The sequence below is a fragment of the Macaca mulatta genome, chromosome 8, assembly GCF_049350105.2.
Source record: "Macaca mulatta isolate MMU2019108-1 chromosome 8, T2T-MMU8v2.0, whole genome shotgun sequence".
NCBI lineage: Eukaryota > Metazoa > Chordata > Mammalia > Primates > Cercopithecidae > Macaca > Macaca mulatta.
The window spans coordinates 80,577,919-80,599,466 of record NC_133413.1 but is presented as its reverse complement, the minus strand read 5'-3'; the positions used below and the strand labels follow the sequence as shown (position 1 = coordinate 80,599,466).

Here is a 21,548-nt window from a genome sequence, read left to right as displayed (position 1 = left end):
TTCAACAAAGAGGTGATGATTTTCCAAAGTGACATATAATCATTAACCTCCTAGTTGGATTGGAAAAATGGATCTCTCCTTGCAGCTTCTAATGCTCAAACCACTTCATCACACTGTTGTCTTTGGGTAATTTCAATCAGACTATAGACTGTCTAGCAGAGGATCATGTCCCCAATAATACGGTGACTGGATAAAGGACAAGAGAGATGAAGGAGTTATGTAAATCACATTCTGTTTCCTAAAATGTTTTCCAGAGTGATATTCTGTTTCCTAGGTTTGCATGTCTATGGGTAAGCTAGGGTGCTTGGTGACTCACATCTGCTTACACATTCGGATCTTTGTGAGGGAGTCTTATAATACTGAATTCAGCTAGGTATGTAAAAATCTGTATATTTAGCCAGCAGGATAACATTTGATTGAAACACTGCTTCAAGGACCAAAGACTTTCCCCTTGCCAGGGGGCTGAAATACAACTTTCCCAAAAGATCTTGTTTGCTCCTAAGAAGAAGGACATTATTGAACATTGAGCCTCAGTTGTCAATTTTATGGGTACCTGCAGATAAGATATGAGATTTTTTCTTTGTCTTTGCCTATTGTGTGTATAGACTGTGGTTGTAGAAGTTCAAAAACAGAACAGTTCTTTTAGTACTCCTCCAGCTGTGCATCCCACAGACCCACAGGGGAGAACTAAAGCTTGTACCAGTTTATGCTGTTGAAGGATTCAGGTCTTCTTCCCTAGCCCTAATGCCTCTTCTTTCTTTTTTTTTTTTTGAGACCAAGTCTCATTCTGTCGCCAAGGCTGGAGTGCAGTGGCCTGATCTCGGCTCACTGCAACCTCTGGCTCCTAGGTTCAAGTGATTCTTCTGCCTCAGCCTCCCGAGTAACTGGGATTACAGGCGCACGCCACTGTACCTGGCTAACTTTTTGTGTTTTTAGTAGCGATGGGGGTTTCATTATGTTGGCCAGGCCAGTCTTGAACTCCTGTCCTCAGGTAATCTGCTCGCCTCGGCCTCCCAAAGTGCTAGGATTATAGGGGTGAGCTACCACGCCTGACTGCTTTCTTCTTTATTCTCTAGGTTTATTGACGTATAATTGACAAAAATTATATATATATTTGAGATTTACAGTTTGATGTTTTGATATACATTGTGCAGTAATCACCACAATTATGCTAATTAATGTCTCATCACCTCACATAGTTACCATTTGCTTTTTCTTTTCTTTCTTTCTTTTTTTTTTTTTTTTTGAGACAGAGTCTCGCTCTGTCGCCCAGGCTGGAGTGCAGTGGCACGATCTTGGCTTGCTGCAACCTCCGCCTCCCAGGTTCACGCCATTCTCCTGCCTCAGCCTCCCCAGTAGCTGGGACTACAGGCGCCCGCCACCAAGCCCAGCTAATTTTTTGTATTTTTAGTAGAGATGGGGTTTCACCACGTTAACCAGGCTGGTCTCAATCTCCTGACCTCGTGATCTGCCCGCCTCAGCATCTTAAAGTGCTGGGATTACAGGTGTGAGACACCACGCCCATTCTCTTTTTTTTTTTTTTTTTTGAGATGGAGTTTCTCTCTTGTCGCCCAGGCTGAAGTGCAATGGCACAATCTCAGCTCAGCTCACCGCAATGTCCGCCTCCCGGGTTCAAGTGATTCTCCTGCCATAGCGCCCTGAGTAGCTGGGATAACAGGCATGTGCCACCACACCACAAACGAATAAACAAAAAACCCACCAAAAAAATCCAACAGAATAATCCTTAATAAATGGGTCACTTTTAACATGAAAAATGATTTATAGCAATTTTTGTATTTTTAGTAGAGATGGTGTTTCGTCACATTGGCCAGGCTGGTCTCGAACTTCTGACCTCTGGTGATCCGCCCACCTCAGCCTCCCAAAGTGTTGGGTTTACAGGCGTGAGCCACCGTGCCCGGTCTGCTTTTTCTTTATTTGTGGTGAGAGCACTTAAGATCTACCCACTTAGTAAATTTCAAGTATACAATACAGCCCGCTTCTATGCCAATGAAAATGAAACAGGAAAATGGTATTAGTGGTCATGGAACCTACAGAAGCTGGCAAGAAATTTCTGAGATGAATTGAGATCAGTCCAGTTTAAGAGAAGGGATAGGTTCTTTCCTGCTGAAATTAGCAGATGGTCTTGCAAGCGATGCACATTTTCTAGATCATATTGATAGCTACTGCTCTGTAGCCCATAGATTCTCAATAAAAGTTTATAATGGAAATGGACATAAAAAGCATTCCATGTAAAATTTAAAAAGCAGCTAATTTAATATGAAATGAAAATACTTTCAAACTAAAGAGAACATAAAACTTCTTTCAATAAATACATTAAATAATAAAATAGATAATTTCCAGTAACCATTAGGGAGCAATAATAAAAAAAAACTAAGATGAGGAAGGGAAACATTTGGGCTGAGTCATAGATGTTCTGTTAAGCACTATGGTGTGCAGATAATAAAAGTGGACTTGACGAGCCAAATCAAGTATCACTAAATGCAATTGAGGATAAATGTTAAGTCCCTTGATTTGTCAGAAAAAAATCAGCTGCAGAAGTATGGGGGGTAGAAATATTAATAACTTGGCACTTAGGTGTCAAATAGGTTTTATCTGTGTGTCAGCTGTCAGTGGCTGATTGAAGATTGTGTTGAAAAGGAACCTGAGGCTGGGCGCGGTGGCTCAAGCCTGTAATCCCAGCACTTTGGGAGGCCGAGACGGGCAGATCACGAGGTCAGGAGATCGAGACCATCCCGGCTAACACGGTGAAACCCCGTCTCTACTAAAAAATACAAAAAATCTAGCTGGGTGAGGTGGCGGGCGCCTGTGGTCCCAGCTACTCGGGAGGCTGAGGCAGGAGAATGGCGTAAACCCGGGGGCGCAGCTTGCAGTGAGCCGAGATCCGGCCACCGCACTCCAGCCTGGGCGACAGAGCGAGATTCTGTCTCAAAAAAAAAAAAAAAAGAAAGAAAAGGGACCTGAGAATACTTCTTCGGGTGTTAAAAGAAAAACCTAGGCCAGGTATGGTGGCTCATGCCTGTAATCCCAGCACTTTGGGAGGCCAAAGCGGGCAGATCACCTGAGGTCAGGAATTCAAGACCAGCCTGGCCAACATGGTGAAACCTCGTCTCTACTAAAAATACAAAAATTAGTTGGGTGTGGTGGCTTGTGCCTGTAATCTCAGATACTTGGGAGGCTGAGGCAGAAGAATCGCTTGAACCCAGGTGGCGGAGGTTGCAGTGAGCCAAGACAGTGCCATTGCACTCCAGCCACCTGGGTGACAGAGCAAGACTCCATCAAAAAAAAAAAAAAAAAAAAAAAGGGAAAAACCTTAGACAAATTAAATTGAACAGAGTTTAACTGAGAAAGAACCGATATCAAGTTAGGCAGCCTCCCGAGCCAGAGTAGGCTCAGAAACTCCAGCACAGCCATATGGTGGATTTTATGGACAGAAAAAGGAAAATGCCATACATAAAACGGAAGTGAGATACAGATACAGCCAGATTGGTTACAGCTCAGTGTTTGCTTTATTTGAAAACAGTTTGAACAGCTGGAAGCCTGTGATTGGCCCAAACTCAGTGACTGGCACAAGAGTGTGTTACATAGTCTGTTTACCCCTCAAGTGAGGTTACAGTTCACTATGTATGGAGAAACCTTCAAGCTGAACTTAAAATACACAAAGAGCCAGCTTTAGGCTAAATGTGACTTAACACAGGGAACAATGTGACACATTGAGCGCCATTGCTTGTCATAGATGGTTGGTGGTACATATATAGTAAATATCAATTCATGAAATCATCTATGCATTTTAGTAGATGGCAAGTTCTGAATGTGTCAGGAGTGTAATGTGACTGCCTCACATCATTATACTATGTTAGAGGAAGTATAGTGTCAGCAAGAAAAGAGGCCATGCATCGCAGGAATCCTGTGCTCAGTAGTGGGTACTGCAGTTTTTGGAAGGACACTGATGAACTCATTAGAGTGTGTTGGAGATGGGCATCCAGGGTGGCGAAGAGATTGAAAACCATGCCAAATGAAGAAGGAAAGTGTCAGGGATAGTCTGGATGTGAATGGAATTAAGGCGGCACTTACGGCCCAGATACATAACTATTATGTGAAAGAAGAATTAGGTTGAACTCAGAGGATAAAATAAGACCAATGAGTTGAAGTTGTAAGGAGGCAGATTTCCACTTAACACAAGGAAGGATTCCTTAACGATTCAACTCTTTTGAAAATGGAATGTAGGGCTGGGTGCGGTGGCTCACGCCAGTAATCCCAACACTTTGGGAGGCCAAGTCTGGAGGACTGCTTTAGCTCAGGAGTTCGAAACCAGCCTGGACAACATGGCAAAATCCCGTTTCTACAAAAAATACAAAAAGCAGTTGGACATGTTGGTGTGTGCCTGTAGTCCCAGCTACTTGGGAGGCTGAGAAGGGAGGATCACCTGAGCCTGGGGAGGTCGAGGCTGCAGGGAACTGAGATCACACCACTGCACTGCAGCTTGGTCGACAGAGTAAGACCATCTGAAAACAAACAAAAAACCCACAAAAAAATCCAACAGAACAATCCTTAATAAATGGATCACTTCTAACATGAAAAATGATTTATAGTAATGTATTTACCCTTGACTTTGGCACCATTTTATTTTATTTTTTGAGACAGGGTTTCACTGTGTCACCCAGGCTGGAGTGCGCTGGTGAGATCTCAGCTCACTGCAACCTCTGTCTCCCAGGATCAAGTGATCCTCCCACGTCAGCCTCTAGAGTAGCTAGTACTATAGGTGCATGCCATCATGCCCAGCTAATTTTTTTTTGAGATGGAGTCTCGCTCTGTTGTCCAGGCTGGAGTGCAGTGGCGCCATCTCGGCTCACTGCAAGCTCTGCCTCCCTGGTTCACACCATTCTCCTGTTTTAGCCTCCTGAGTAGCTGGGACTACAGGCGCCTGCCACCATGCCTGGCTAATTTCTTGTATTTTTAGTAGAGACAGGGTTTCACCATGTTAGCCAGGATGGTCTCGATTAGTTTTTGTATTTTTTAGTAGAGATGGGGTTTTCCATGTCGTCCAGGCTGGCGTTGAACTCCAGGGCTCAAGTGATATACTCGCCTTGGCCTCCAAAGTGCTGGGATTGCAAGCATGAACCACCATGCCCAGCCTTGTCACCATTTTCTATTTTTTATTTTATTTTTTTGAGACAGAGTCTCGCTGTGTTGCCCAGGCTGGAGTACAGTGCTGTGATCTTGGCTCACTGTAATCTCCGCCTCCCAGGTTCAAATGATCCTCCTGCCTCATCCTCCCGAGTAGCTGGGATTACAGGGACATCCCATCTCATGTGGCTAATTGTTGTATTTTAGTAGAGACGGGATTTTTCCATGTTTGCCAGGCTGGTCTCGAACTCTTGAGCCCAGGTGATCTGCCTCCCTCGGCCTCCTAAAATGCTGGGATTACAGGCATGAGCCACTGCGTGCGGCTCTTGTCAACATTTTTTTTTTTTTTTTTTGAGACGGAGTCTCGCTCTGTCACCCAGGCTGGAGTGCAGTGGCGCGATCTTGGCTCACTGCAAGCTCCGCCTCCCGGGTTCACGCCATTCTCCTGCCTCAGTCTCCCGAGTAGCTGGGACTACAGGCGCCCGCCACCACGCCCGGCTAATTTTTTGTATTTTTAGTAGAGACGGGGTTTCACCGTGGTCTCGATCTGCTGACCTTGTGATCCGCCCGCCTCGGCCTCCCAAAGTGCTGGGATTACAGGCATGAGCCACCGCGCCCGGCTCTTGTCAACATTTTAATCAAAGACTTGGATGAGTATAAATAAAGTCTACTTATCAAATTTGTAAATAACATGAAGTTGCAGGGGGCTGTAAATATATGGCATCATAATTCGAAAAGATCAGATCATATTGCCTGGCTAGAATGGCAGGTGAGATCTAAGAAATAGAAATGTAAAGGAAATCGGAAATCAGTATAAGGTTCTATGATGGAATCTGAAGACCCAACTGGACAAATTTGCATGAGAAAGTCTCACAGACTGGCAGCTAATTTGAATAATTTGGAGCAGCACGATCTGATGGAAAAAGAATACAAGCCATGTATAAATTTTGCAATTTCTAGTAGATTCCTCAAAAAAAGAAGAAAAGAAGCAGATGAAATTAATTATAAAAATATATTTTTACTGAACTAAATATATCCAAAATATATTGATTACACGTTCAACATGTAATCAATATAAAATTATTGATATATTTACATTTTTATGTAAGGTCTTTGAAATCCAGTGTATATTTTGTATGTACAACATATCTCCATTCAAAAGCTAAATTTAAGGTTGGGGTCAGTGGCTCATGCCTGTAATCCCAGCACTTTGGGAGACCGAGACAGGTGGATTGCTTGATCCCAGGAGTCCAAGACCAGCCTGGGCAATAGGGTAAGATGGTGTCTCAAAAAAAATTCAACTACACACGCACACACAAAGAGGCACTTTGGTGTCACATGGCTGTTTGGCCTTAGAAAGTGGCCCTTGGAGCAGGGGTGAGGCTTACCAGCTACTTGGGAGGCTAAGGTAGAAGGATTGTTTGATCTCAGTGAGTTGGAGGCTGCTCTGCGCAAGATAGCCAGATTCTATGTCTAAAAAAAATAAAAATAAAAATAAAAGATTTTCAGCTGGATGTGGTGGCTTATGCTAATCCCAGCACTTTTGGAGGCTGAGGCTGGAGGATCACTTGAGGCCAGGAGTTTGAGACTAGCATAGGTGACAGAGTGAGACCCTCTCTCTCTCTCTCTCTCTGTTTTTGTTTTTGAGATAGGTTCTCACTCTGTTGCTGAGGCAGGAGTGCAGTAATTTAGCCTCGGCTCACTATAACCTCTGCCTTCCAGGCACAGGTGATCCTTCCAACTCAGCCTTGCAAGTAGCTGGGACTACAGGTGTCTGCCACCATGCTTGGCTAATCAAAAAAATATTTTTTTTTGTTTTTGTTTTTGTAGAGATGGGGTTTAGCCATGTGTTTAGGTTAGTCTCATGCAATTCATCTACCTTGGCCTCCCACAGTGCTAGGATTACAGGCTTGAGCCACCGTGCCTGGCCTCTTTTTTTTTTTGAAAAATTATTATTATTATTTTTTAATCTTCTCCACAGATAAAGAAGAGACCTTGTCTCTGATATATATATTTAAGAATTGAATTGAGTCTGTTTCTTATATTTGAATGATATAAAACTAAAAATTTGGCTGGGCGTGGTGGCTCACGCCTGTAATCCCAGCACTTTGGAGGCCGAGGTGGGTGGATCACCCAAGGTCAACAGTTCGAGACCAGCTCGGCCAACATGGTGAAACCCCATCTCTACTAAAAATACAAAAAAATTTAGCCGGGTGTAGTGGTGCACTTCTGTAATCCCAGCTACTCGGGAGGCTGAGGCAGGAGAATCCCCTGAACCCGGGAGGCAGAGGTTGCAGTGAGCCGAGATTGCGCTACTGCACTCCAGCCTGGGCAACAAGAGTGAAACTCCATTTCCCTTCGAAAACAAAACAAAACAAAACCCTAAAAATTCAATTTCTCAGTTGCATTGGCCATATTGTCAGTGCCCAATAATCACATGTGATTGGTGACTACCGTATTGGATCATGTAGCTGAAGCGGTTTTAGTTGGTTTGAGTTGTTTAGGAGTTTATTAATAATGTGAAATAAAAGTACAGTATTTTGAACAAGGAAGTTGACGGTTCTGTTCTACTCCACTTTAGTTAAACTTTACCTGAAGCGTTTCACTCACTTCTAGGTAGTAGAGTTTAAAGGGACAAAGACAAACTGGGTGTGTGTGTGCTTAAGTGTGTGAATATAGAAAGTAGCCCTTGGAGCAGGGGTGAGGCTTACCTGAGGGTGTAGGATTAGGGCCAAGGCTTAGAAGCCCACAGAGTATGGGTTGTTGTGTGATGTAATGGACTGATGACTCCCGGAGGACCACGACTTTCTGGGAGAGATATGGCAGAAAATTTCCAAGAGTGGAATGGCTTTTTGAGCTGGATTCTCCTTATAGTCCCTTTCAACTCTGATTTCACAGATTCTTTCCTTTTACTAAGGGACCATTCAGGATTCCTTCTGGGGGAGAACAAAGTAAAATTGATGAGTTAGAAGGGACTTTATTATTATTGTTAGATTCTTGCTCTGTCACCCAGGCTGGAGTGCAGTGGTGCGATCTTGGCTCACTGCAGCCTCCTCAACGCAGGTTCAAGCAATTCTCATGCCTCAGCCTCCTGAGTAGCTGGGATTACAGGCGCACGCCACTATGCCTGGCTAATTTTTTTGCATTTTTACCAGAGATGGGGTTTTTACATTGCCCTGGCCTTGGCCTCCCAAAGTGCTGGGATTACAGGCGTGAGCCATCGTGGCTGGCCTCATCCTTCTTATTTTCTAGATGAGAAAGCAGGGACCCTAAGAGGTGAGAGCCTGCTCAAGGTCACACGGCTGTTTGGCCTTAGAGAGGTGCCTGGGAGCTGGCACTTCTCCTGCGGTGGCATGGGTTAGGTCCGCTCCAGATGGATACAAGCATTGTTAAAGGGAGGATTTTCAGACGAAGGCACAGGGAGTGAGGCTATATTCTTTCTCTCTTACTTAGAATAAAAGGAGTCATTATGTAAGATGCATCTGTGTCTAGTATGATTCCTGAAAGGGCAACGTGTTCTTTCAGTTGAAACCAGTACGTGGGTGCCACCTACAGGATTTGTAGAAAACAGATGCTCAGCATTTTCCTATCATACGCTTGACTTTCAGCACAAAGGTATTAGACATTCATTTAAGGCCATCTGAACTTACTATTATTAATATTCAAAGGGGGCTGATAACTAGTGGTTTTGCTGAGGAAAAATGTGTAGCCTAAGAGACCTAGGAGTGACAGAGAAGGCTGTGTTCCTCTGGGATGTGACATCAGGACCATCTTTTCGTTTTTTTTGAGACGGAGTTTTGCTCTTGTTGTCCAGGTTGGAGTGCAATTGTGTGATCTCCTGCTCACTGAAATCTCTGGCTCACTGCAACCTCCGCCTCCTGCGTTCAAGTGATTCTCCTGCCTCAGCCTCCAGAGCAGCTGGGATTACAGGCCACCACACGCAGCTAATTTTTTTTTTTTTTTTTTTTTTTTTGAGACGGAGTCTCGCTCTGTCACCCAGGCTGGAGTGCAGTGGCCGGATCTCAGCTCACTGCAAGCTCCGCCTCCCGGGTTCACGCCATTCTCCTGCCTCAGCCTCCCGAGTAGCTGGGACTACAGGCGCCTGCCACCTCGCCCGGCTAAGTTTTTTTTTTTTTTTTGTATTTTTAGTAGAGACGGGGTTTCACTGTGTTAGCCAGGATGGTCTCGATCTCCTGACCTCATGATCCGCCCGTCTCGGCCTCCCAAAGTGCGGGGATTACAGGCTTGAGCCACCGCGCCCGGCTAATTTTGTATTTTTAGTAGAGACGGGGTTTTTCCACGTTGGTAAGGGTGGTCTCAAACTCCCAACCTCAGGTGATCCGCCCGCTTTGGCCTCCCAAAGTGCTGGGATTACAGGTGTGAGCCACCACGCCCAGCTGGACCATCTTAACAAAACCTCTTCCCTTCTTCCCTATAACGCCCATCATTTACCAAGGCTTTGCTCCTTTGGCTTTTAATTTCTTCTTTAAAACACTGTCATTTAGTGAAATACAATTACTAGGAAGTATTTCACTTGAGAGAGACAGAATGGGATGGGCACAGTGGCTCACGCCTGTAATCCCAGCTCTTTGGGAGGCTGAGGCAGGTGGATCACTTGAGGTCAGGAGTTTGAGACCAGCATGACTAACATGGTGAAACCCTGTCTTAACTAAAAATACAAAAATTAGCTGGGCGTGGTAATGCATGCTTGTAGTACCCAGCTACTTGGGAGGCTAAGGCAGGAGAATCACTTGAACCCAGGAGTCAGAGGTTGCAGTAAACTGAGATGGTGCCACTATACCCCAGCCTGGACAACACAGCAAGACTATCAAAAAAAAAAAAAAAAAAAAAAAAAAAAAAAGAGAGAGAGAGACAGAATGGAGTTATGAGAACAGTGCAGAGTTTTGACTTCAGTACAGATGTAGGTCCAAATCCTGATGATGATGACATTTAATACATGACCACTGCCCTCAGTGTCTTCATCTGCAATGAGACACTAACACTGTTTACCTTGTAGGGTAGTACTGAGGACTGAAGACACACAAGGTTCTAGTGTCAAGTCTGGAAGTGCTGTAGGGCTAACGGTAATGATTTTTATAGGGTTTCACCTCTGAGGGGAATTGATGCCTCTAATCATGGGGCATCTGTAGGTGCCTGAAACCTCTCCTGGAATACCGACTGGGCTTGGGAGCAGCATGGCAAGCACTGAACCTCAAACGTTTCTTCATTATTCTGTTTCATGTGAGCTTTCCTTGTCTGCTGTAACCTATTTGTGCCTCTCTGATGGTGTTGGCCAGATTCTGGCTTGTAGAATATGATAATTTGTGTATGTCTAATCTCCACTTTTAGATCATAAATTCACGATAGACAGAGACTGGATTCACACCTTTCAAATCTCCCCAGCATCTAGCATCTCCCTTGCCCATAAAAGGCACTTAAAATGAACTTATTTATTTATTTATTTATTTATTTATTTATTTAGAGACAGAGTCTTGATCTGTCGCCCAGGCTGGAGTGCAGTGCCCTGATCTTGCCTCACTGCAAACTTCACCTCCTGGGTTCAAGCGATTCTCCTGTCTCAGCCTCTCGAGTAGCTGGAATTACAGACGCGCACCACACACCCATCTAATTTTTATATTTTTAGTAGAGATGGGGTTTCACCATGTTGGCAGGCTGGTCTTAAACTCCTGACCTCAGGTGATCTGCCCGATTCGGCCACCCAAAGTGTTGGGATTACAGGTGTGAGCCACCATGCCCGGCCTTAAAATGAGCTTATTAAGTGAATGCCTGAAGTCTGGAAAGATGGTATAATGGGACATATTGGGGAAAAAGTATTATTATATTTATTTATTTATTTATTTATTTTTGAGACTGAGCCTCGCTCTGTCGCCCAGGCTGGAATGCAGGGGCTTAATCTCGGCTCACTGCAAGCTCTGCCTCCCAGGTTCACTCCATTCTCCCGCCTCAGCCTCCCGAGTAGCTGGGACTACAGGCACCTGCCACCATGTCTGGCTAATTTTTTGTATTTTTAGTAGAGATGGGGTTTCACCGTGTTAGCCGGGATGGTTTCGATCTCCTGACCTCGTGATCCGCCGGCCTCGGCCTCCCAAAGTGCTGGGATTACAGGCATGAGCCACCGCACCTGGCAAAAATTATTTATAAAATAATTCTTTTCAAAAAATTTTATGTATACATATTTAATTAAAATAGAATAGGCATAAACCAAAAAGAAGAAAAAAATCGGAATAAAGTGTCACTACCATTTTGTTTGCAAAAGGAATCAGGAAATGAAACAAATTACCAAAAAAATATTCTAAGTTCATCCCAAAGTAGCTAGGTTACATAATCTTAAGAGTCAAATGCCAAAATTAAGTATTATACCACTTAATCCACAAATGACCAAAAGGGGAGTCAAAAGTTTATCCTGGTTTAGGGTAATAATTTTTACATTAAATATATAGCGATTCACTTCTCACAAAGTAGTACTGGCAACTTTTTTTTTTTGTTTTTTTGAGACGGAGTCTCACTCTGTTGCCCAGGCTGGAGTTCAGTGATGTGATCTTGGCTCACTGCAACCTCCACATCCTGAGTTCAAGTGATTCTCCTGCCTCAACCTCCCGAGTAGCTGGGATTACAGGCACACAGCACCACGCCTGGCTAATTTTTGTATTTTTAGTACAGATGGTCTCGAACTCCTGACCTCAGGTGATCCCCCTGCTTCGGCCTCCCAAAATGCTGGGATTACAGGCATGAGCCACTGCACCCGGCCTCAAAGGCAATCATTCTAAATGTACTATGGTAGCATGTTAAAAATGGAAATATGTTATAGAACTAAAGTAATATGAACAGCACTACTCATTACCTAGGAGAAAGGTGACTGGTTCTCACGCAAAGCTAAGCCTGTATCAGTCATCCTAATCACAATGATTTATAAAAGCATCAGGTTTCCAGTAGAGAAACTATTTTAGGACTGTCAGTAATCTCTTGAAAATTTCACGTCTATTAAACCAGGATAAGGCTACAACTATTTTGAAATCTGAACAAGGTATCAGATGAAACAGTAAGATTCCCAGCCATAATGTAAGATAGAAAGGTCTTCATGCAGCATATGCTTGCTGGCTCCAGGAAAGCTTCATGTGCATAATACAGAAGTTGCCAAACAAGGAATCTGGAGCTACATTTCCATGGTGCCATGAATTTTAAACCTCAGAAATGGCGTGATCCATTAGGCTTTTCGTAATGCTTGGTGCCATCCGCTTAATAATATGTTCATGGCCCAGTGCGGTGGCTTATGCCTGTAATCACAGCACTTTGAGAGGCTGAGGTGGGCAGATCACGAGGTCAGGAGTTTGAGAGCAGCCTAGGCAATATGGCGAAACCCCGTTTCTACCAAAAATACAAAAATTAGTCGGTTGTGGTGGCAGGTGCCTGTAATCTCAGCTACTTGGTGGGCTGAGGCAGAAGAATCGCTTGAACCTGGGAGATGGAGGTTGCAGTGAGCCAAGATTGCACCATTGTACTCCAGCCTGGGTGACAGAGTGGGGCTCTGCCAATAAATAAATAAATAAATAAATAGTTCAAAGATAAAAGGAGGCATGACTGTAGTAGTAACTACAGTCTCATATGTTGACAGTATGTCTGCAGTTTGAGAATTCTTCAATCCAATGACATTCTGTCCGTTGATTTCACAGATGTTATGTTCTGTGAGAAGACCATTTCTAGCTGCAGAGCTATTTTTCACTGTGGATGTTATTTTTCCTTTTTTTCTTTCTTTTTGAGACGGAGTCTTGCTCTTTTCACCCAGGCAGGAGTGCAATGGTGAGATCTTGGCTCACTGCAACCTCTACCTCTCAGGTTCAAGCGATTCTCCTGCCTCAGCCTCCCAAGTAGCCAGGCGCCCGCCACCATGCTCAGCTAATTTTTTTTTTTTTTTTGAGATGCAGTCTCACTCTGTTGCCCAGGCTGGAGTGCAGTGCAGTGGCCTGATCTCCAGTCACTGCAAACTCCGCCTTCCGGGTTTAAGCGATTCTCCTGCCTCAGCCTCCTGAGTAGCTGAGATTACAGGCTCCCGCCACCATGCCCGGCTAATTTTTGTATTTTTAATAGAGACGGGGGTTTCACCATGTTGGTCAGGCTGGTCTTGAACTCCCGACCTCGTGATCCACCCGCCTTGGCCTCCCAAAGTGCTGGGATTACAGGCGTGAGCAACCACGCCCAGCCTATTTTTCCGTTTTTAAGGTAAAACCAACATGTCCAGTGCTATCCTTATGCATGGTAATCTTCCGTTCAAAGGGCCTGTCACGAATTGTCATGTCGTGGTAATCTTCTCTCCAAAAGCCTGTTTGAGCACCTTGTGCGCTTTATTAGAGCTCCACCCTGCAGTTTTCACCACTGATCTGGAATACTTGGTCCCCAAATCTCAGACCAACCAATGAGGCTGGAGAATTAGCCTGGATTAGCTGAACAAATCTATTGATTTGAGCCGGAGTCCAATTTTTCCATCTTGATCCTTACACAGAATGACTTCGCGAATCCCTTGCTTAATTTCTGCTCTCCGAATTCCAGCATCATTATCAGTTACAGGAACCACCATACACATCATACCGGAAGGTCTTGCTACCAACTGCCTCTGAATTGATGCACCAGAAACCACGGCCACATTTGCACGTATTTCTTCTTCATTTCAAGTCAGACCCATCCATGTATTGAGAGAGCTCCGGATATAGTTTGGGATAGAGATTTCCATCTTGAGAGATAGGAGCAGCAGCTTCTGACAAAATTGCTGGGTTGGCAGGGTTTGCAGAAAAAGCAGTTTGAGCCTGAATTACATTGTCTACCTTCAAGTCTTCAAGAGATGGATAGAGGGACATTTTTGCAGGATTCTTGTAGCCCACAAGGACCCGCTCGCCGCCGCCGCCGCCTCCAGTCACTGGCACCGACTTCTGAGGCCCGAGGGTTAGAGAGCGGCGCGCGCCCGAGGACCGTTCCCGAGGCGCGTCACGGCGCCGCCTAAAAGAATTCTTCATAGCTGGAAATATTTTACGTATTTTTGGTAACTGTTCTAAGGGGTGGCTTCTTGGGAAGGGCTGTTGAAGCTGCAAGGATTTCTCTGGGCAATTGCACGCCATCTCCTCCTATGTAAGCATAACTTTGAATTCCTTCGGGCTTCCATTCAGAATGTTGTCCCAAGTCCCTGTATACCAGTTTTGGAGCTAGCCAGGCAACCAAGCTAAACCTCCGGATTTTCCCCAGGAGTGGCTGACTCTGCTGTTCTTTCTACCTATACCAGAGCGCCCTCTGCTGGACATACCCAGAAGTAATTCTCAACACTCCATGTTTGGAATTGGCCCTCTCTCCCTCACTCGCTAGGAAAGATGACCCCTTTTCCTAGAGTGGGAGAAAGGCGAGTATTTCACTTCCTCTTATTTTCCCTCATCCCTCATCCCTCATCTCTCTCTTCCACCAAGACGGAGCTCTTCCCATGAAGCGAACATTTCTGTTCGTGAGGTGGCTCTGAGCAAGGGTGAGACGCTCAGTTTTGTCCTGTTGCTGAGCCCAGCTCCCAGGTGACCTTGCTCAGGGTGAAGTGACACCGTGCGGACCATTGGGCCCTTGGGAAGGGCACCTAGAAACTCTAACTTATTTGCATTGGGATGGAATCGTTACGAAGAATGAGGTTAGAGCCCAGAATGTACAGAATGTACTGAAACTACCTTTCAGCTTTTTAGCAGCCAGCCCGAGGAGGACGGTGCGGTCAGACAGGACAGTGTGGCAAAGAACAGTGACAGTCCCTCAGCATGTGTTGATGAACCGCAAAGCTGTCCTAATGTGCACTGAGACGTCAGGTTCACTCATTAGCAAGAGTTACATATCACATCCTGGCTTTACAGTGGTTGTGAGTTAAACAACTGACATATCTCTTTTGAACAATTGAACGGGCAAAGATCAAACCTGCAAATGCCAAGACTCTACGGTTCATGGTGTGTAGCTAAAAATAAACTGGTTGCTAAGGGGAAGTACAACTACTCCTGGGTCTGAAACCAAAGATAATTTCTACTGTCTAGTAGAAGACTTTTTTTTGTGCAGTGACCAACATCTTCTACAGCATTCTTATGATAAATATGAATGCCATGTGGTTCTTTTAACATTTCCTTGTTGTAGACTGAAATCTTGCTACCAAAGTGTAATTCACTAGAAAGAATTTGAGGGTGAGGCAGGGCTGTGTTTGGTATAAAAAGAATGGAGTCCAAAACACACATCAGGAGGAGGGCTATTCTGGCAAGGTGGTAAGTCACCGGATGTTTGCCTGGGTACATTTTCTTCCACAGTGAACCTTCCAACCTGATTGAGGACACTATTTTCAGCAATGGATTATCCTCTTTCCTAGTTGCTAAATGATCATTTTTATTTCTTAATACTCAGCAAAGACCCACTCTATCCCAATTCATGAACACAGTATCTTTCTGACCTTGAGTAGAAAATTAGATTATTTAAAACAAAATGTAGAATGCTGAAAAATTTGTGGTCTTGCAGTGAATGCAGAAGACTCATTAGTCAATGGTTTAATAACTCGAAGCTATTATGTAGCATCACTTCTTAATCAGTTTTCATAATCAGATTGATTATATATCATATAATGGTGTATAAAACACATAGAAGGTCATGTTGATTTAACCCAGACAAGATAATTTGTCCAGGCTCATCTTTTCAAAAAGAATCTGTGACAGGACCAGGTATGGTGGCTTATGCCTGTAATCCCAGCGCTTTGGGAGGCTGAGGCGGGTGAATCACGAGGTCAAGAGATCGAGACCACCCTGGCCAGTATGGTGAAATCCTGTCTTTACTAAAAATACAAAATTTATTTGGGTGTGGTAGTGCATGCCATTAGTCACAGATACTTGGGAGGCTGAGGCAGAAGAATCGCTTGAACCCGAGAGGTGGAGGTTGCAGTGAGCTGAGACTGTGCCACTGCACTCCAGCCTGGCAACAGAGCAAGACTGTCTCAAAAAAAAAAAAAAAAAAATTCAGTGATGGAATTTCACTATGTTGCCCAGGCTGGGCTCTAACTCCTGGGCTCAAGCAATACTTCATCTTAGCTTCTGGAGTAGCTGGGACTATAGGCATGAGCCACCTTGCCTGGCAGCAGTAATAATTCTTTTCTCTTTAACAGTGAAGGAAAGGCTGGGTGTGGTGGTTCAAGCCTGTAATCCTAGCGCTTTGGGAGGCTGAAGCGGGAGGATTGCTTGAGCCCCAGAGTTCAACACCAGCCTGGGCAACATGGTGAAACTCCCTCTACAAAATTAGCCAGGCATGGTGGCACGTGCCTATAGCATGGTGGTGCACACCTGTAGGCCCAGCTACTCAGGAGGCTGAGGTGAGAGACTCACTTGAGCCCAAGAGGTCGAGGTTTCAGTGAGCTGAGATCCCACAACTGCACATCAACCTGGGTGACAGGGTGATGCCCTTGTCTCAAAAGAAAAAAAAAAAAAGTGAACAAAAAAAATAGGTGATCAATATGTTTGCCTTAATTTGTGTATTTGTTCTTGTGGAGCTTTTACATGTCTGAATTGAGGCTGGGTTTTAAGTGGACGGTCCTGCATCTGCTTGTGGCTCGCATGGGCAATGTTGCACAGAGGAACCACATTAGGGTGTGGGTCTTGACATGGAAGACAGGCCCACCAGAGGATTTCCAGGTAACATAGACCAAGCCCTCTCAGGAGGGAGGTTTGAGAGGGTAGTGGGGGCAACATCATTACTAAGAGGTGGGAGTTAATTCTGGGGGAGAGAAGGGACAAAAAATCACAGATATTTATTTCAACAGCTATTACAATGGTTTGTGGCTTCCGAAGAGCCACAATACATACAGAGATACATGGTATATCTGTAGTATTAAAATTTCATGGTGAGGCGTGATTAGGAAAAAATGTCCGCTGGTATGGAAAGGGGCATTGATATGCTGGGACAGCTCTTGAGGTGTGTTAGAGGCCACGCGGTGATGATGAAGACGATCAGGGTGATGTCACACCTTTGTTGAGGGTGTATTTATTATATGCTAGGCTTGTGTAAGCACCACATGTACAAGATGTCATTTCATATTCAAAAGACCAAGTACAGAAGGTGAGATTTGCAGAAGTTGGGTAAGTTGTCCAGGGGAGGTGGTAATGTTTAGTGTTTGAGCACTCAGGCTGAGGCATGAGAACAGGCCTCTGACGATAGCATTTACTAGTCATTGGACCTCTGGTAGGCCTCACTTCCTCAATTATAAATTGGAAATATTAATAGTAGCTTCTAAAGTGTTACTGGGGGAATATATACAAAATGCATATAAAGTGCATGTAAAATGCTGAATGTTAGTTATTATAAGAATTATTATATTAAATGTAACAATATATTTAATACATATACTATTTTAAATACAATGACTATCATATCTATAATATAAATATAAATGTTATACATCTTATTTATGACATAAATATAATTATGATATTTTACAATATGTAATATAATAAAAATTGTTATTATTATTATTAAGGTCTGTGCTCTTCACCACTTCCTTTTTTGTTTCAGCTAGAGTGCTACACTTGGTTTCTTTTCTTCTCTTTTTTTTTTTGAGACAGTCTCGCTCTGTCGCCCAGGCTGGAGTGCAATGGCACAATCTCGGCTCACTGCAGCCTTCACCTCCCAGATTCAAGCAATTTTCCTGCCTCAGCCTCCTGTGTAGCTGGGATTACAGGCCTACGCCACCATGCCAGTTAATTTTTGTATTTTTAGTAGAGACGGGGTTATGCCATGTTGGTCAGGCTGGTCTCGAACTCCTGATCTTGTGATCTGCCCGCCTCAGCCACCCAAAGTGCTGGGATTACAGGTGTGAGCCACTGTGCCTGGCCCCTAGAGTTGGTTTCAATGTGTGTACTTTTTTTTTTTTGCTTGTCTCCACTTCTTCTGTGTTTGATTTCTTCTCCTGTATATATTTTTTAAATATAGAGACAGAGTCTCATTATGTTGCTTAGGCTGGTCTTGAGCTCCTAGATTCAAGCAATCCTCCTGTCTCAGCCTCCCAAAGTGCTGGGATTACAGCATGAGCCACCACACCTGGTCTCTTTTCCTATTTTTTTTTTTTTTTGAGACGAGGTCTCGTTCTGTTGACCAGGCTGGAGTGCCGTGGCATGGTCTCAGCTCACTGCAGCCTCTGTCTCTCAGGTTCAAGCGATTCTCCTGCTTCAGTCTCCTGAATATCTGGGATTACAGGTGCCTGCCACCATGCCTGGCTAATTTTTTGTGTTTTTAGTAGAGAGGGGGTTTCACCATGTTGGCCAGGCTGGTCTTGAACTCCTGACCTCAGGTGATCCACCTGCCTCGGCCTCCCAAAGTGCTGGGTTTGCAGGGGTGAGCCATTGTGCCCAGTCAACTTCTATTCTTGATAAACATCAATAAATATGCCTTTAGGGATAATAAGTTGACATTTTAGGGTATAGCCAAGTGCACATAAAATAGTATTCAATTTCACAGATGCTATTTTATCTTTCAAATATATTTGATATTTGAAATGCATCTTCAATAAAAGACAGATGACGAACTCAAACATTTTTTCTACATATATGAAAGGATTGGTATAATTAATAATGAAATTGCTTTTACAAATCACCAGGAGATGATAACTCTTCCAATAGAAAAATGGGCAAAGGACAAGATGAGGCAATTCATGCCAAAAAAGGAACAAAAATGGCTAATAATAAACAGGTAAGCAGTGTTCACCCTGATAACAATGAATTGTCTTTTTTTTTTTTTTTTTTTTTTTCAGAGACTGGGTCTTGCTATCTTTTTTTTTTTTTTTTTTTAGATGGAGTTGGGCTGTCGCCCAGGCTGGAGTGAGGGTCTCACTATCTTGCCCAGGCTGGTTGTGAAATCCTGGGCTCAAGCCATCCTGCTGCCTTGGCCTCTCAAAGTGTTGGGATTACAGGTGTGAGCCACTGTGTCCAGCTGAATTGTAATTTTTGTTCACGAAATTGGTGAAATTTATTTTTTATTTTATATATTTATTTTTTTGAGATGGAGTCTTGATCTGTCGTCCAGGCTGGAGCTATCACAGCTCACTGCAACCTCCACCTCCTGGGTTCAAGCAGTTCTCCTGCCTCAGCCTCCCAAGTAGCTGGGATTATAGGCATGCACCACCATGCCCAGCTAATTGTTTTGTATTTTTAGTACAGACGGGCTTTCACCATGTTGGCCAGGCTGGTTTCAAACTCCTGACCTCAAATGATCTGCCTGCCTATGCCTCTCAAAGTGCTGGGATTATAGGCATGAGCCACCATGCCTGGTCAAAATTTAAAATGATCATTGTATCTCTTGCTAGTGAGAATGTGAAGACATAAGCAATCATACACTATTGTTGGCAGCATAAAATAATTTAACCTGTTAATAAAAAGCAGAGCTGTTTTTGGAGGAAAGTTTATATCTATTAAAAGCCTTAAAAATTATGCAAGACTTTTGACCAGGAATTCCATTTCTTGGAGTTTATCTTAAGGAAAAAATACTATCTTTATATTTTCATCTGAATGCAAAGATGTATGTATAACGATTATTGTTGCAGTTGTTTTTATAATAATAAACAAATAGAAACAAATTAAATACTGGCCGGGTGCTGTGGCTCATGCTTGTAATCCTAGCACTTTGGGAGGCTGAGGCAGGTGGATCACTTGGATGGAGTTCGAGACCAGCCTGGGCAACATGGTAAAATGCCTTCTCTACTAAAAATACAAAAATGAGTTGGGTGTGGTGGTGTGTGTCTGTAATCCCAGCTACTCATGAGGCTGAGGCACGAGGGTTGCTTGAAACTAGGAGGTGGAGGCTGCAGTGAGCTGAGCTCTTGCCACTGCACTCCATCCTGGATGGTAGAGTGAGATCCTGTCTCAAAAAAAAAAAAAAAAAAAAAAAAGAGAGACAAGGTAAATTCTTAGTAATAACTATTTCAGTTATTATTGTCAAAGACACTATTGTTCAATAAAATGGAAAGATTGTTCTTTTCTTTTTTTGAGAAAGGGTCTCACTCTGTCTCCCAGGCTGGAGTGCAGTGGCACAGTCATGGCTCACTGTAGCCTGGGTCTCCCAGGCTCAAGGGATCCTCCTGCCTCCCAAGTAGCTGGAACTACAGGCATGTGCCACTAGCCCACCTAATTTTCTTATTTTTGGTAGAGATGAAGTTTCACCATGTTGCCTAGGTTGGTCTGGAACTCCTGGGCTCAAATGATTCATCTGCCTTGGCCTCTCAAAGTGCTGGGATTACAGACATGAACCACGGCACCTGGCTGATTTTCAACTAATGTTGTCGAGGTAAAAAATCAGAGCATAGAATGGCACCTGTTCCACAATACTGTGCTTGCTTAAGTAGAAAAATGTGTCCATATGGCCATAGAAAAGTATTGGAAGCACATAGCTCAAAATGTTAAAAGCAATTGCCTTTGCATATAGACTTACAGGCGATTATTTTCTTTTTTGAAGTTTCTGCAACAAGCAGGTTTTATGTTCTAGTTATTATTGCTGCATTATAAACCATTGCAAACTTAGTGACATAAAAGAACAATTATTTTATTATGTCAACAAGTTCTGGGATCAAGAATTTGGAAGGTCAGAGTAGGGATGGCTTCTTTCTGCTTCATCCTGTCTCAGACCTTAGCTGGAAAGTGACTGACTAGCTGGAGGCTGGAATCATCAGAAGGCTAATTTGCTCACCTGCCTGACACCTGGGCTAGGAGGACATTAAAGGATGGTCTGATGCCAGGCACAGCAGCTCACGCCTGTAATCCCAGGACTTTAGGAAGCTGAGGCAGGTGGATCACTGGAGGTTGGGAGGTCGAGACCAGCCTGATCAATATGGTGAAACCCCGTCTCTACTAAAAAAACCACAAAATTAGGCTGGGTGTGGTGGCTAACGCCTGTAATCCCAGCACTTTGGGAGGTTGAGGAGGGCAGATCATGAAGTCAGGAGTACGAGACCAGCCTGGCCAACATGGTGAAACCCATTTCTACTAAAAATACAAAAATTAGACGGGCATGGTGGTGGGCGCCTGTAATCCCAACTACTCAGGAGGCTGAGGCAGGAGAATCGCTTGAACCCGGGAAGCAGAGGTTGCAGTGATCTGAGATTGTGCTACTGCAATTCAGCCAGGGTGACAGAGCAAGATTCCATGTCAAAAAAAAAAAATTACAAAATTAGCTAGGTGTGGTGGCACATGCCTGTCATTCTAGCTACTTGGGAGGGTGAGGCAGGAGAATCGCTTGAACCCGGGAGGCGGAAGTTGCAGTGAGCTGAGATCGCGCCATTGTACTCCAGTCAGGAAGGACAACAGGAGTGAAACTCCGTCTCAAAAAAGCAAAACAAAACAAAAAGATATATAGGATCT

General features: G+C 44.0%; 1 pseudogene; it reads right to left on the bottom strand.

Annotated features, from left to right (window-relative positions):
* Positions 1–12,259: 12,259 nt before the first annotated feature.
* On the bottom strand, positions 12,260–14,048 carry LOC144330804 (syntenin-1-like; annotated as a pseudogene).
* Positions 14,049–21,548: the final 7,500 nt, after the last annotated feature.